Source organism: Scyliorhinus canicula, chromosome 15 (assembly GCF_902713615.1).
Source record: "Scyliorhinus canicula chromosome 15, sScyCan1.1, whole genome shotgun sequence".
Taxonomy (NCBI): domain Eukaryota; kingdom Metazoa; phylum Chordata; class Chondrichthyes; order Carcharhiniformes; family Scyliorhinidae; genus Scyliorhinus; species Scyliorhinus canicula.
The window spans coordinates 18,480,318-18,495,667 of NC_052160.1; positions in this window are offsets into that span (position 1 = coordinate 18,480,318).

Genomic DNA, 15,350 nt, shown 5'->3' on the forward strand with positions numbered 1-15,350 from the left:
TTCCATGAGCTTCTGGTGCATTTGCCGTAATTGGTGATAACATACAAAACTGCTTCTTACAAGTGCAAATAGGACTGGCTCCACATGATTTTCCAAAGGCTTCACTCTGTCTCATCTTTCTACCTAAATGGTGTCCCTCATTCCCGGAATATCCTTGCTGTCTCTGTATCATACTTAGTCAGGTTAGGAATATGGACATGCAAGATAGCCAAAAAAAAAAGAAAATGAGAAGAAGATAGGATTTACGTGCCTGAGTTATAACTGTGCACAAGCAGATTTATCATATGACTCAGAGACAGCTTTTTTTTGGTAATGAATGATGGTTCCCATGGTGATGCTTCCTGTATGTTAGTCATTGTGGTTGACATGTACGCGGCAGTGTACATTTGCTTATGGAAGAGGTTCCTTGCAGAGGATGTGAAGCCTGCAAGATAAAACAGATTTAAAGCAATCTTTGACAGGAAGTGGTGGGAGGAACATTTTAGGTCCATACCTGTGGCGTTTAAGGTATTTTAAAAAAAAGTCATAGTTACAAGTACAGAACAAACTATGTTGAGCATCCCATCTTGCTGCAGATGACTTATAACTGGAAATCCTAACAACATTTTGTCATGGAGTTAAACCATTTAGCGATTTTTAAAATAAATTTGAATGATTCTATCAAAATTGTATGGATGACAAGAATTAAATAACACACATATTGAACTGAATAAAAATCAGCAAATCTCTGAAATACAGTGACCTGATCGCAAAAGGGGCAGCTTCATTCTGCTGTTGAATAAATGATACCCTGAGGGTTTTTCCTGTTAAGACGTATAAAAGTATTTCACTTTTGAACATGTTTCGACAAGAACAAAAGCCAATAAGAGGTAAATATTCTGCAATTCAACATTAAACTGATCATGGCGACACGCAAGAAATGAATCAAGATATTCCACTTACATATACCATACCGGGTGATTTACAAATTCTTTTGGTTGAATTTTCGTTTGGGAACAGAGGCGTGTTTTAGTATGCGAAAGGCTACATTCCGTTATTTTGGGAAGAAATAAAACTTTCCTCCACATTCCTGACCACTTGTATCTCAGGGTCTGGAATGACCTTGTGTGCAAAATACACATCTGCCCTCTGAGGCCAGACGACATAAATCAAATTTCCTTCTGGACACCACTTTTGCCAAGTGGTGCGGAGTTTTGAAAGCCCATTAAATGAATGACAGGATTAAGAATTTGTGAAGAAATTGTAAACCTGCTGAGGAGTTTGGAACATTCTGAAAGGTAAGTATTTTGGCTTCTTCAAATGTCACTATTTGGTGCTGTATTATGATGTCAATGTGTTTTTAATGCAGTGATTCATCACGGGTATCTGTCATTTAAAGGTATGCTCTAAGGTACTTTTCCAATGGAAAAAGCTTCATAATGCAGTGAAAAATCCTTCTAAATGTCCCATCAGTTTGTGCTGTCACCTTTTCTACTGTGGTTTAAATGGATCTAGCTGATGAAGAAAACACCTGTTTTTGCACTTCAACAGTTGTATGCTTGGAAAAAATCTAACCATCTGTTCTCTAACATTGATTGGAAGGTACTCTGTTTTGAAATTGAAACACGCACCTGCTGTTCTTTCCTTCCTGAAAATGAAAAATGAAATGAAAATCGCTTATTGTCACGAGTAGGCTTCAATGAAGTTACTGTGAAAAGCCCCTAGTCGCCACATTCCGGCACCTGTTTGGGGAGGCTGGTACGAGTAGTCTGCTGTTTGAACAGCTGTGGTCATTATCAATATTTGGCTTTCCAGTGCTAATGGGTTTCAGCATTGTAGGTGTTCCATTCATCTGGGAATAAATGACAATTTCAAGAAATTACAATAATGGATTCTCTCTTTGATGCAGTTTCTGCTTTGTTGACACAAGCTAGTAGAATTATAAGCATTACAAGATTTTTTTTATGTGGCAGAATTCAATTTTCTGGAGATTCAGTGATATGGAGGCTTTTATTAGATGGTGAGAGTTTTTTCCCCCTCCCTAAGGTGTGTAAGATATTTTCAATTGGTATTACACAGAATCTGAGGACTGTGCCTCGTGATAATAGCTATCAAGGATGCATGGAGGACATAGAGGTGACATGGGTGATGAGGCGGCATGGGCTGGCATGGGGCTGGGGTGAGAGAGTCAAGGAAGTGAAGAGTGAGGTTTAGGGGGCCTTTAAACTTTGCTAAGAGCTGGGATATTTTGTTAGAGAAATGAGGTGGGTCTTCTAACTGGCCGCCTTCTGCACCCACACTCCTCACGCACTTTCGAATGTGGCTTACAAAACTGCAACGTGAGCTGTACCCCAGTGTCAAAGGGTCAGGTGTTCACAAGAAGCAAAAGTGTGCAGGGTGAGTTTTCCCAAACCCAGAAGAAGATTCGGCTCTTTGTATATCAGGTGCTGCTCCAGGTAATTACTCAACTGCAGAATGTGGAAAATGGTGTTCCACAAGGATCAGTACTGGGACCACTGATATTCACCAATTACATTAGTACATAAGATCTAGGAACAGGAGTGGGAAATTCAGCCTCTCAAGCCCGCTCCGCCATTAAATACAACCATGGCTGATCCCCTCCCTGCCTCAACTCCACTTTCCAGCCTGTTCAACATAACCCTCCAATTAAAAATCTGTCAATCGCCTTCTTAAATTTACTCAATCTCCCCGCATCTGCCGCACCCTGGGGTCATGAATTTCACAGATTCACAACCCTTTGAGAGAAGTAATTTCTTTTGATCTCAGTTTTAAATATGTTACCCCTTATCCTAAAACTATGACCTCACATTCTAGACTGCTACAAGAGGAAGCATCTGTTCTACGTTTGCTTCATCAATGAGTTTTATTATCTGATATACCTCAATTAGATCTTCTCACAATCTTCTCAACCTGAGAGAACATAGGCCTAAACTGTTCAATCTCTTGTTATAAAACAAACCCCTCATATCTGGAATCAATATAATGAAGCTCCTCTGAACTGCCTCTAATGCAACTACATCTCTCCTCAAATAAGGGGACCAATCTGTACACAGTACTCCAGGTGCAGTCTCACCAATGTCTTGCACATATGCAGCAAAACTAGGGGCTGGTTTAGCACAGGGCTAAATCGCTGGATTTTAAAGCAGGCCAAGGCAGGCCAGCAGCACGGTTCAATTCCTGTACCAGCCTCCCCGAACAGGCGCCGGAATGTGGTGACTAGGGGCTTTTCACAGAAACTTCATTTGAAGCCTACTTGTGACAATAAGCAATTTTCATTTCATTTCACTTCCCTACTTTCATACTCTATTCCTTTATCTATAAGGGCCAAAATTGCCTTCCTTATTACCTGCTGTATCTCCATATTAGTTTTCTGAGATTTATGCATGAGAACACCCAGATCCCTCTGCACTGAAGCACTCTGAGGTTTCTCTCCATTTAGATAATAAGTTGCCTTTCCATTTTTCAAACCAAAATGGATAACCTCACACTTATCCACTTTAAACTCCTTCTGCCAAATTTTGGCACATTCATCGAACTTATCTATCTTCATTCATAAATTTCTTATTTCCTCATTGCAACTTACTATCCTACTTATTTTAGTGTCATCTGCAGATTTGATTGCAGTGCCTTCTATCCCTACAGGCACATCATTCATATATATTGCAAATAGTTGGGGATTTTGTGAAGAAAATTTTATTATTCTAATATTTTTGAAGTTTATTGTGTTATTCTGTGAAGCAGACTTGTGGGGATGTATGGTACGTGTGTGACTAATTGAATTCAACTGAAGAGTTAAGCTGTAAGGTTTAGAACATCTGAACAAAAGGCAGGCACTTGAAGTGATAAGGACCAAGTTGGATGTTCTACAGGTAAACAAGACAAGGTAGAAAAATGCATAAGGAGATATTTGCTCTGCACATAATGCTTTTAAGAAGGCATGTTGTGTTCAATTGTTAAATTTCAAAGGGAAGTTAAAAAAAGGATTACAGTTGGAGTTTACCATTTTTAGCTGGTCATAGATAAATAAGGCAAAGTTATTATACTTTATTTTAGCCAAAAGCGGAGGCTACAAGGAGAACATAACAGATTTTTATATCCAGGGAAAGATAAATTTCAAAGGAGGACAGGGACATTGGCAAAAGCTGAAAGGAAAACAACAGATTTAAAGAGAAGTTGGGAGCCATGTTGGGGTGTGGCCACACGCCGAGAATGTGCTCTGTGTTAGGAATTAGCTGTAAAAGGAAGCAAACTAAAACAGTTTTCAGCCAACCCAGAAAAGTGTCTGTTTTTTCAGAAAGCAGAGTTTTTAGAATTTTCCAACAGTAGAGAAGGAGCGAGAGAAGGCCTCACGGTAGCATGGTGGTTAGCATCAATGCTTCACAGCTCCAGGGTCCCAAGTTCGATTCCCGGCTGGGTCACTGTCTGTGTGGAGTCTGCACGTCCTCCCCGTGTGTGCGTGGGTTTCCTCCGGGTGCTCCGGTTTCCTCCCACAGTCCAAAGATGTGCGGGTTAGGTGGATTGGCCATGCTAAATTGCCCGTAGTGTAAGGTTAATGGGGGGATTGTTGGGTTACGGGTATACGGGTTACGTGGGTTTAAGTAGGGTGATTATTGCTCGGCACAACATCGAGGGCCGAAGGGCCTGTTCTGTGCTGTACTGTTCTATAAAAATCTAGAAGTCTTGGTACATTTTTGTCCCTACAGCAACAGGTGGGCGTGCCTTGTGGTAATTTACTGGAATTTTCATAGAATAAATATCTATAAGGACTGTTGCCTATACTTGTGAGTATAACCAAGTGGGAACCTTTTCAGGGAACATTTTGTAAGACTAATTTTAGCTGTGTAAATGTAATCTTGTGTGTTTACATTTTCTTTTCTCAATAAATGTTTTAATTTAATATTTAAAATCTCCACAAACTTTAATGGAATTTGTCGCTCCTGACTTCAGCACACATATCTTCTCTTAGTAAAATATAAATTGACAATTGTTGTGACAGCTTTCCATGTTTTCCTTTGGGATTTGCTTTGCATGGCACTTACCACCTACTGGACAAATTTGGAATCAGAATTTGAAGTATAATCCAAAAGTTGCACATGAAACAAATTGGGACAAAGGGGCTGGTTAGCTTAGATCGGCAGCATGTAGATTAATGCCAACAGCACAAGGTTCAATTCCACTGGGCTAAATAGCTGGCTTTGAAAGCAGACCAAGACAGGCCAGCAGAACGGTTCAATTCCCGCAACAGCCTCCCCGAACAGGCGCCGGAATGTGGTGACGAGGGGCTTTTCACAGTAACTTCATTTGAAGCCTACTTGTGACAATAAGTGATTTTCATTCATTCATTCATTTCATTCCACCTGGGGTAACTCGGTGCCAACCTCTGTGCCCCACCCATAATAAAAATTCAAGGCGCTTTACCATGGCTTAGTGAATAATTGCCAAGGACCTGTCATCAGACAGAGAACTGAAGGTGACCTAACTGGGGGCTATAGTTTACAATGAGACGAGCTACAGCAAAACACAGGAAGACATTAATAAACTTGATGAATGGATGGGTAGTTCGCAAACAAACTTCAATATTGGTAAGTGTGAGCTGGTGCCTTTGGGTAGGAAGTTTAAGGAGAGCATTTATTCTTTGGAAAATGTCTAAATGGGGTCAAGGACCAATGAGATCTGGGGAAAAGTAGAAAAATTACACTGAGCTTGTTTGTAACCTTGGTTCGCCCAGATGTGGAGTACTCCAGAAACATAGAAAAAATAGGAGCAGGAGGAGGCCATTCGGCCCTTCAAGGCTGCTCCGCATTCATTATGATCATTCAACTCAATACCTTAATCCCACTTTCCCCCATATCCTTTGATCCCCTTTGCCCTAAGTGCTTTATCTAACTGCTACTTGGAACCATACAATCTTTTGGACTCAACTACTTCCTTGGTAACAAATTCCACAGGCTCACCACTGTCTGGGTGAAGACATTTCTCTTCATCTCTATCGTAAATGGTCTACCCCATATCCTCAGACTGTAACCCCTGGTTCCGGACACACCCATCGGGAACATCCTTCCTGCATCAACCTGTCCAGTCCTATTAGAATTTTATAGGTTTCTATGAGATTCCCCCCTCATTCGTCTGAACTCCAGTGAATACAATTCTAACCAATTCAATCTCTCCTCGTACGTCAGTACTGCTGTTGCTCGTTCTGGGTGAGTGTGCTTAACACTCAATTTGGCTCTGTTTCGTTACTTAGCTCTGGAGTCGCCAGGTATCGTTAAGATACCGCCACAAGTTTCAAGGACAAGTTCAAAGCAATAAAACCATACACCAATTAGTAAGTTCAAACAAATGAGTTTATTATAATACAATTATAATACTAACCATGCACACGCTAAGATTATTAAAGTATTCCTACCACTAAATAAACCAATACTTATCTCAAAGGGAACTGCGGGAGCAGGGGACAAGGCCTCTTGCTCTGCTCTGGTCTGCAGACTTCAGGTTGGTACGGGTTAAAAAGGGGTCAGGAGTGTCTATCTCTGGTAGCGATCGTTGTGACACACTTACTTGCTGGCGGCTGCTGTCCCAAACCTCTCCTTTTTCTCGTTCAAGGTCTTCTTTGGCAAAAGCTGGTCGAGATGCGGGTCCAGAGAGGAGGGCTGGTTAAGAAGAATGAACTAAGTGTGGGACCTGTCTTTTATAGATCCTAGGGCTTCGTGCCCTTTTGGGCGGTCCCTTTACCTGCTGGGAATCGATTGGGTCTCTTCCCAATCGATTTGTTTGAATCCCCTCAATACTGAGGCTATCTCTTGGCTACTGGGTGAGCCTTCAGGTGCTTTGTTTTCGAACCCCACTGGTGCCGGGGTGTCTGGTTTCCCATTCACTGTTGCAATCATTTCCCTATTTGTGTCCATTGTCCCTGGGATCGTTCCATTGCTATGTTAACTATCCCGGAGATTGCCTCATTAGTATGCGGAATGTTTGTTTCGGTGCTGTCTGCCCTCTTAGCAGACAGAATACACATTGGCTTGGTGCAGCCTGCTTGTGGTGCAAACATTGTCCATTTTAACCTGCAAGCTTTGCGTTCCTCCATTTTGTATTGAGGGAATGTCCATCTTTGGTGGCTATACTGCCATCCCAGGAATCTACCTGGTAAACCTTTGCTGCATTTCCGCTGTAGCTGGAATATCCTTCCTCAGATAAGGAGACCAAAACTGCACACGATATTCCAGGAGTGGCCTCACCAAGGCCCTGTATAACTGCAGCTATACATGCCTGTCCTGTACTCAAATCCTCTCGCAATGAAGGCCAACATACCATTTGCCTTCTTTACCATTTGCTGCACCTGCATGCATACCTTCCCTGACTGTTGTACGAGGACACCCAGGTCACATTGCATCTTTCATCTAAATTATTCATATATATTGTGAATAGCTGGTGTCCTAGCATCGACCCCTGCGTTACCCCATTAGTCACTGCCTGCCAATTTGAAAAAGACCTGTTAATGCCTACTCTTTGTTTCCTGTCTGCCAACAAGTTATCTATCCATCTCAATACCCTACCCCCAATCGCATGCGCTTTAATTTGACACACTAATCTTCAATGCGGGACTTTGTCAAAAGCTTTCTGAAAGTCCAAATACACCACATCCACTGGCTCCCCTTCATCAATTCTACCTGTTACGTCCTCAAAGGATTCCAGTCAAGCATGATTTCCCCTTCATAAACCCATGCCGACTTTGCCCGATCCTGCCACTGTTTTCTAAGTGCTCTGCTGTAACAGTTCTGGTCTCCATATTATAAAAAACATGTACAGATACTGATGAAAGCGCAATATGGATTTACCAGAAAGATGCCAGAACTGAGCAGTTTTAACTATCAGGAAAGACAAAGCAGGCTGCGGTTTTTTGAAAAAGCAAACTGAAAAATGACCACGTGGAGATCCTTAAGGTTATGAAGGATTTTTTTTTCCATTTATGGATCGGTAGCCCCAGATCTCTCTGCTCCTCTATAAGAGCATGTAATAGCTTGCCCCAAAATATTGTAAAAATTGATCTTATATCTATCTCACTTGAAATTAATTTGGGAAAAGCAGTGTTGCAGCTTACAAAAGATGCATTTTGACTTTCAATATGAAAAAAATACTGTATCCGAAAAGACTCGGTCTGAATCATATTCTCAGTATGAAGAAGATAAGGTACTCTAATCATCCTCTTGCTGTGAGTCAGAAGATGGTTCTTAAGGTAAAAATGAATACTTGAAAATATGTTACCTGTGAAACCATCTCCGATACTGTTCGGAAATACTTGTTTTGTCCTGTTTTTGAAGTAATTTGGAGGATAAACAAAGCACAAATATTTACAGTCTGATAGAAAATACATTTTGGTGAATCTTAACACTGCACACATTCAGATTCCTCCCTCTCTGTCACTGTCTCTCTGGAATGGTAAACAAACCCATGGCTGATTCTCCTAAAATAGCATTTTTTAATCATGCCTTGCAAAACTCAAGTTAATTATATTTTTCTGCACCGTTGGGAAAGTCAGAGGAGAAAATGGCCCCCGATCACACCAAACATGCCCAAAATAAAATGTGCACTGTGAACAGTAAGGCGCACGTTAAGAAAATCCAATTTTACCAATAATCCTCGGGAGTTTGCATTCCCTGCGGCATCTGAACAGGCAAACAGCATAGTCTGCTCTTCAGCAAAGCCACGTGGGAGAGATGGTCCATCAACTGGAAGACTCTGGCAGCCGATGCAGGGTCACAAAGGCCAAGCAGAATGCCAAGACCCAGTGGCCTCAGTGAGCCACTGTGCTGCAACCAGTTGGAATCATCAAACTGAATATGAGTTTGATCCTGTTGGGCGTGCGAGAGGCTTAGCATTTCTGTAGCAAAATCTGCATGGTTATCTGCGATTACTGTATCGGATGACAACACAATCTGAAAGAGAGAAAAACACAATTGCGTCATGTTTGCTATCTTTAAGGAGCCGTCCATGATGGCACATCAGCCGAGCAGAAGAAGTCCTCTTCTAATTTTGCTGGCCACTTGTGCATTGTTACAGAGTTTTGGGTGGGAATCAACGTGGACACAAACCACAACTCTTCCAAATCTCAGCGCTTGCCCAAATATGGCCTCTTGTGCATCTCCATCTATTTTCAATTGAACAGTGGCGGCCATGCCTTCAGTTGCCTCGACCCTAGGCTCCCTCTGTACTTCTCCCCTCCTTTAAGATATTCCTTAAAACATCTATCTCATTGAACCAAGTTTTTGTTCATTTGTCCGGATACCTCCTCTTCTGACTCAGTGTCGATTTTCATCTGATTCTGCGCAAAATGCTTGGACAGACTCGGTGATTCCTGCAAAATACAGCCAGAGACCTCAACGCCACTAATTCAGGGCCTGAAAGAAGGAATTGCTCATCATGTGAGTGCAGCACCACATCAAGATGGCAGGCTTGTGGAAATGGAAGGAAGAGGTTGTATCGCAGGACATGGGAGGACATGGTGGGAGGTAAACCCCTCTCATCCACAAGATGGACACGGCTGAAATTGGTGGGGGAAAAAGGAGGATAAGGGGGGGGGAGCTTAGGAGGAGGGGAGTCACCCCCCCCCCCCAACGAGCAGGGAGGGGATGGGGGGGGGGGGGCGGTGAGGAGGATAGCACGCTGAGTCAGATGGCAATAAGCTGCAAATAGATAGACTTAAGAAAAACCTTTGTACTGTACTGTAAACAAACACGAACTGCAATGTATATAATACTACTGAAAATGCTAATAAAGATATTTTTAAAAATAGATGAGGTTTACAAAGTCCTATATAACCTTGTTTTTGTGGAGAATCATCGGGACGTGCAACTCAGAACTGTGCTTTCTTTGGTCACTGCCATTGTGCTTGAATCTGGAGGGTGCAGTCAACAATCACTTTCAAATCATTCTCCCTCTCTATGGCTTTCAGCTGACATCCACTCGAGTTTTATTCATGTTACATCATGTAACACACAATATACTGTAAGTACCCTTCCTATATATTTCCTTTGTTCGCATTTCTTTTATGTAATTTTATTATTTTGGTCCGTGGACCCATAATCGGAATGTGCCTTTAAGGAGTAGACTCGAGGTTGAAGCAGCCTGCTTGTCAGGACACTGTGTTCCCAGGTTTTCATTTTGAGAGGAGAAGCCAGACTCCCCGGCACTGAGTGGATCCAGGTGTGGGGGTAGTTGGATCGATTGGTTAACTGGCGACCAGTAGATTGGTCAGGGACAGTGTTCTGCCTGACAATGGTCAGTGATTGGTTCATGCGTGATGCTTTCTGAGAGAACTGGGCAGAAGTAATGATTCCTTGGAAGTGAAAGGAACTCTCTCTCTCTTCCGTTTATTGAAGTGAAAAAAACTGCTTAATTATTCTCAAACCAGTCAGTGCCCGGCACAGCCTTTGCTAACTTGGAATGATGCTGAGTCTGCAGAAAAGATAGACACCCCTGCCAGACAAAACCATCTCAAGCCTAGAAGGAAGTGTGTCAAAACGAAAGCTGAACTCCAGAAATACACTAACGAGAAGTCATCCCAGTGCATCATTAAGAGAGAAAGAGAGAGGGGGGATAGTTACAAAGGAGGGGTTGGAACAGGGGCATTAGATAGTCAGTTACATTCTCTGTCCCTTTAATTATAATGCTGTTCATGATAAAATTCACCGCGCACAGCCCAGGATGTCGTGACAGTATCATTCTGCTGCTAAAGCGAAAATGTCTTTAAATTTGCTGAGCCCTTTTAAGATCCTAATTGCTGCAGAACATATGGTCAATTGGACACTTAGGGAGTGATCGCCGGAAAGATTTCTAAGTCATAGCGACTGTGAACTGCCGCGAGCTTCCCAACACTGGGCCCAGCGAGGCCGGCAACGCAATTTAACGTTAATTGGTCCACCTAATGAGGTCCCAGGGCTTCATGCCGCAAATGAAGGCTTGCCAACTGATTTGCTGACACAGTGCTCGCCGGCCCCCTGCTAACAAGGCCGAGCAGCATTTGAGCAACACTTGCTCAGCCAACCGCAGCCAGCTCGTAACAATGGTGCTGACGAGACTGGCCCCAAGATTCGGGGATGCAGACCTGGGGAGGCTCCTCGATGCAGTGGAGTCCAAGAGAAATGTCCTGTTCCCTTGAGGACCCCGGAGGGTCAGCCACAGGGCAGCCAGTGCTACCTGGGATGAGGTGGCTGTGGTTGTAAGTTCTGGGAACATAACCAGGAGGCCTGGCCTCCAGTGCCGAAGAAAGGTCACAACCTACACCAGGCAGCATGAGGAAGTAGACACCAACGCCCTCCCCCGAGACCTTTCCAATCCCACGCGCGCATCCATCTCCAGGATTATAGAGGATTATAAGAGATACGATTTATAATCATCTAGATAGGAATAATATGATTAGGGATAGTCAGCATGGTTTTGTGAAGGGTAGGTCATGCCTCACAAACCTTATCGAGTTCTTTGAGAAGGTGACTGAACAGGTAGACGAGGGTAGAGCAGTTGATGTGGTGTATATGGATTTCAGTAAAGCGTTTGATAAGGTTCCCCATGGTCGTCTATTGCAGAAAATACGGAGGCTGGGGATTGAGGGTGATTTAGAGATGTGGATCAGAAATTGGCTAGTTGAAAGAAGACAGAGGGTGGTGGTTGATGGCAAATGTTCAGAATGGAGTTCAGTTACGAGTGGCGTACCACAAGGATCTGTTCTGGGGCCGTTGCTGTTTGTCATTTTTATAAATGACCTAGAGGAGGGCACAGAAGGTTGGGTGAGTAAATTTGCAGACGACACTAAAGTCGGTGGAGTTGTAGACAGTGTGGAAGGATGTTGCAGGTTACAGAGGGACATAGATAAGCTGCAGAGCTGGGCTGAGAGGTGGCAAATGGAGTTTAATGTAGAGAAATGCGAGGTGATTCATTTTGGAAAGAATAACAGGAATGCGGAATATTTGGCTAATGGTAAAATTCTTAGCAGTGTGGATGAGCAGAGGGATCTCGGTGTCCATGTACATAGATCCCTGAAAGTTGCCACCCAGGTTGATAGGGTTGTGAAGAAGGCCTATGGTGTGTTGGCCTTTATTGGTAGAGGGATTGAGTTCCGGAGCCATGAGGTCATGCTGCAGCTGTACAAAACTCTGGTACGGCTGCATTTGGAGTATTGCGTACAGTTCTGGTCGCCTCATTATAGGAAGGACGTGGAAGCTTTGGAACGGGTGCAGAGGAGATTTACCAGGATGTTGCCTGGTATGGAGGGAAAATCTTATGAGCAAAGGCTGATGGACTTGAGGTTGTTTTCGTTAGAGAGAAGAAGGTTAAGAGGTGACTTAATAGAGGCATACAAAATGATCAGAGGGTTAGATAGGGTGGACAGCGAGAGCCTTCTCCCGCGGATGGAGGTGGCTAGCATGAGGGGACATAGCCTTAAATTGAGGGGTAATAGATATAGGACAGAGGTCAGAGGTGGGTTTTTTACGCAAAGAGTGGTGAGGCCGTGGAATGCCCTACCTGCAACAGTAGTGAACTCGCCAACATTGAGGGCATTTAAAAGTTTATTGGATAAGCATATGGATGATAAGGGCATAGTGTAGGTTAGATGGCCTTTAGTTTTTGACTTCCCATGTCGGTGCAATATCGTGGGCCGAAGGGCCTGTACTGCGCTGTATCGTTCTATGTTCTATGTTCTAACTCTCCATGCGACTCCCAATCCTCCCTTTAACCCCCTTCAAACCCCCACCCTTCCTCCCCTCGCCCGTCAAACCCACAACCCTTCCTTCTCCCCTCTCTTCAACCCCCAACCCTTCCTTCCCCCCTTCAAACCCCTACCCTTCCTACCCTCCCTCCCTTCAACCCTAAACCCTTCCATCCCCCGTCCCTTCAACACCCAACCCTTCCTTCCCACCTTCAAACCCCCACACTTCCTTCCCCCCCTCCCTTCAACCCCCAACCATTCCACCCCCCTCACTTCAACCCCGCAACCCTCCCTTCACACCCCCTCCTCCCACCATTGTGAACCACACATGTGGCTAATGATGCCCCCTCTGTGTTTCCACAGGAAAAGCTCTCCCGCAATCACTGGGAGAGGGCCCAGACTGGCGGTGTCTGGTGTTGCCTTCCGCAGTGTTCAAGCACAGTGACCATGCATCAAGGTGTGAGTGGGATGCTCGGCAATGCGCCCCACATGCTACATGGCCCGCCCACCCACAGGAATCCAGTGGGTTGTGTGAAGTGCTCACCTAACCACGATTGCCAATTTCCGATTAGCAATAGCCTTCAGCAGCACGGCCACTGGCCTTGGCAGTCGTTGGGGATAATGGGTGGTCGGTAGAGCAGAGGGGCAGGGGCTAGGGTTGCCTGCGAAATGGGAATACATGCCATGGGTTGGCATGCTGGTGCCATGAGCTGTTTTTCCCCAGCGCCCCACAGTGCCTCTCCCTTCCCATGTTGGCTCAGCCCTCCGGAGAATACCCCCCCCCCCCACCCAGCCGAGGGTCCCCCATTCCCGAGCACCGGGTCAGCAAGCCCAGCGCCCCCGGGCTCTTTGCCTGTGAGCAAAGATGGCCACTCACCTCCTCGGCTCCCCGCAGAAGCCCTTCCATTTTTCAAAAGGAGCACTAATCGGCAGCAGCGTGACCACTTGCTGGGGAGTCCGATGAATGACGGGAGCCCGTTGGATAAGGGGTGGCTCTCATTAATTAGGGCTTCAGTGGTGATAATTAGTTTCTTGCCAAGCTACGGTGAGATCCCGATTTTGACTATGGGAGCGGGCCGGTTGCATCGGAAACTGTTTGGCGCCTGGCATGGTTCTCGTTTTTGGCCTCTCCTGCTATTCGCTTGCCTCATATCGCTCGAGCGAGAGTGCAACAAGGCCGCAGAATCGCACCCTAATTGTCAGTGCAGAAGGTGCTCAGAAATGATCAGCTCCTGGTAAGAAACAGCTGATATGTAAACATCCAGTCACAATACACGGTTTCATAACATACAGGGGTATATTTAGAGACCAGCGAAAACCAGGAATGAACATTCACATGACTCTCCTTATATGTTTTTATCAGGCAGGTGCTAATTCATTCACTTTTTTGTTGCAGTCTGCACCTTCCTCACAAGAGACAAAAGTGAGGTTTCTTGATAAACAACCACCCTTTGATGGTCTTGCACAGAACTGAAACGTAATTGTTTTTGCAACATTTCAACATTGCAGAACCCAAACTTCTGCACCACATATCAAAGCATTGTGCCAGAAATGCAAGGTTATATCTGAAAATTGAAACCTTTGAAATAAGGGATTATTATATTTGGGAACAAGCTCTCAGCTAACGGTTTCACGTCGTGAAATCTAGGGTAGAAATGCAAGAACTGTCTGTCTGATAAGGGAAAAGACAATTTGAAAGCCGTAACTTTCAATTGCCCATTTCTATGGAAGAGATACTTTATCTGAATTCCCCTTGAGGTACAGCGTTGCTGCTTACATATTAGTCAACCATTTACGTTGAAGGTAAAATTAAGGCTACTTAAAAATAATTAAGTTTTTATTGAAAAAAATAAATCAGGGTCTGATCATCTTTAACCATCAGATTCTGTTCCAGATGAGAATTGTCCAGGTGGGCTTGGGAAGTTACAGGTTCTACAGCTCACTTGCTGCATGCTTGCTCTGCACATAATGCTTTGCCCGTTGCTCCACTGACCCCTTTGAAATGGATGGAAAATTTACCGAGGTTACTATTTGAAGAGCAGCAGGGATGTTCTGGTATCCTGGCCAACATTTATCCCTCAAAACATCATCACAAGAAACAGATTATCTAATCAGTTATTCCATTGTGGGAATTTCTGTACACAATTAGGCTGCTGCACATTCTTTATCACATCAGCAACTGCATTCAGAGAGAACTTTGTTGGTTGAAAAGTGCTTCGGGACCGCGTGTGAGCAATGCAACAAAAATGCAACTTCCTTCTTTCACAATGGGTTGCTGCACCATCAAGTAAATACAGAAACTTTAAAAAAAAAGTATCAAGTGAATATTAAAGCCAGATAAAGTAACAGGCTTTAATCTGATCTTACATTCTTGTCCTGGGAAGACAAAGTAGGCGCCTAACACTTAACCTTTAGTTGCTGGCCACAGGTGCCTCTGAAACTTTCGTTGACACATTTTGAAAGGTGTCCTTCAACAAGTATTAGACCCCCTAATGTACCTGTTCAAGGGGCCCGACGCATTTTCTAACACCCACTGGGGCCGCAAGCCATCCCACTACTAAATTGCTTTGTCCATTTCACACCCAGTAATTAAACATCTAAAATTGTTACATATTGTGTCCATTTTCCACGCGTAAGACAGACATGTACA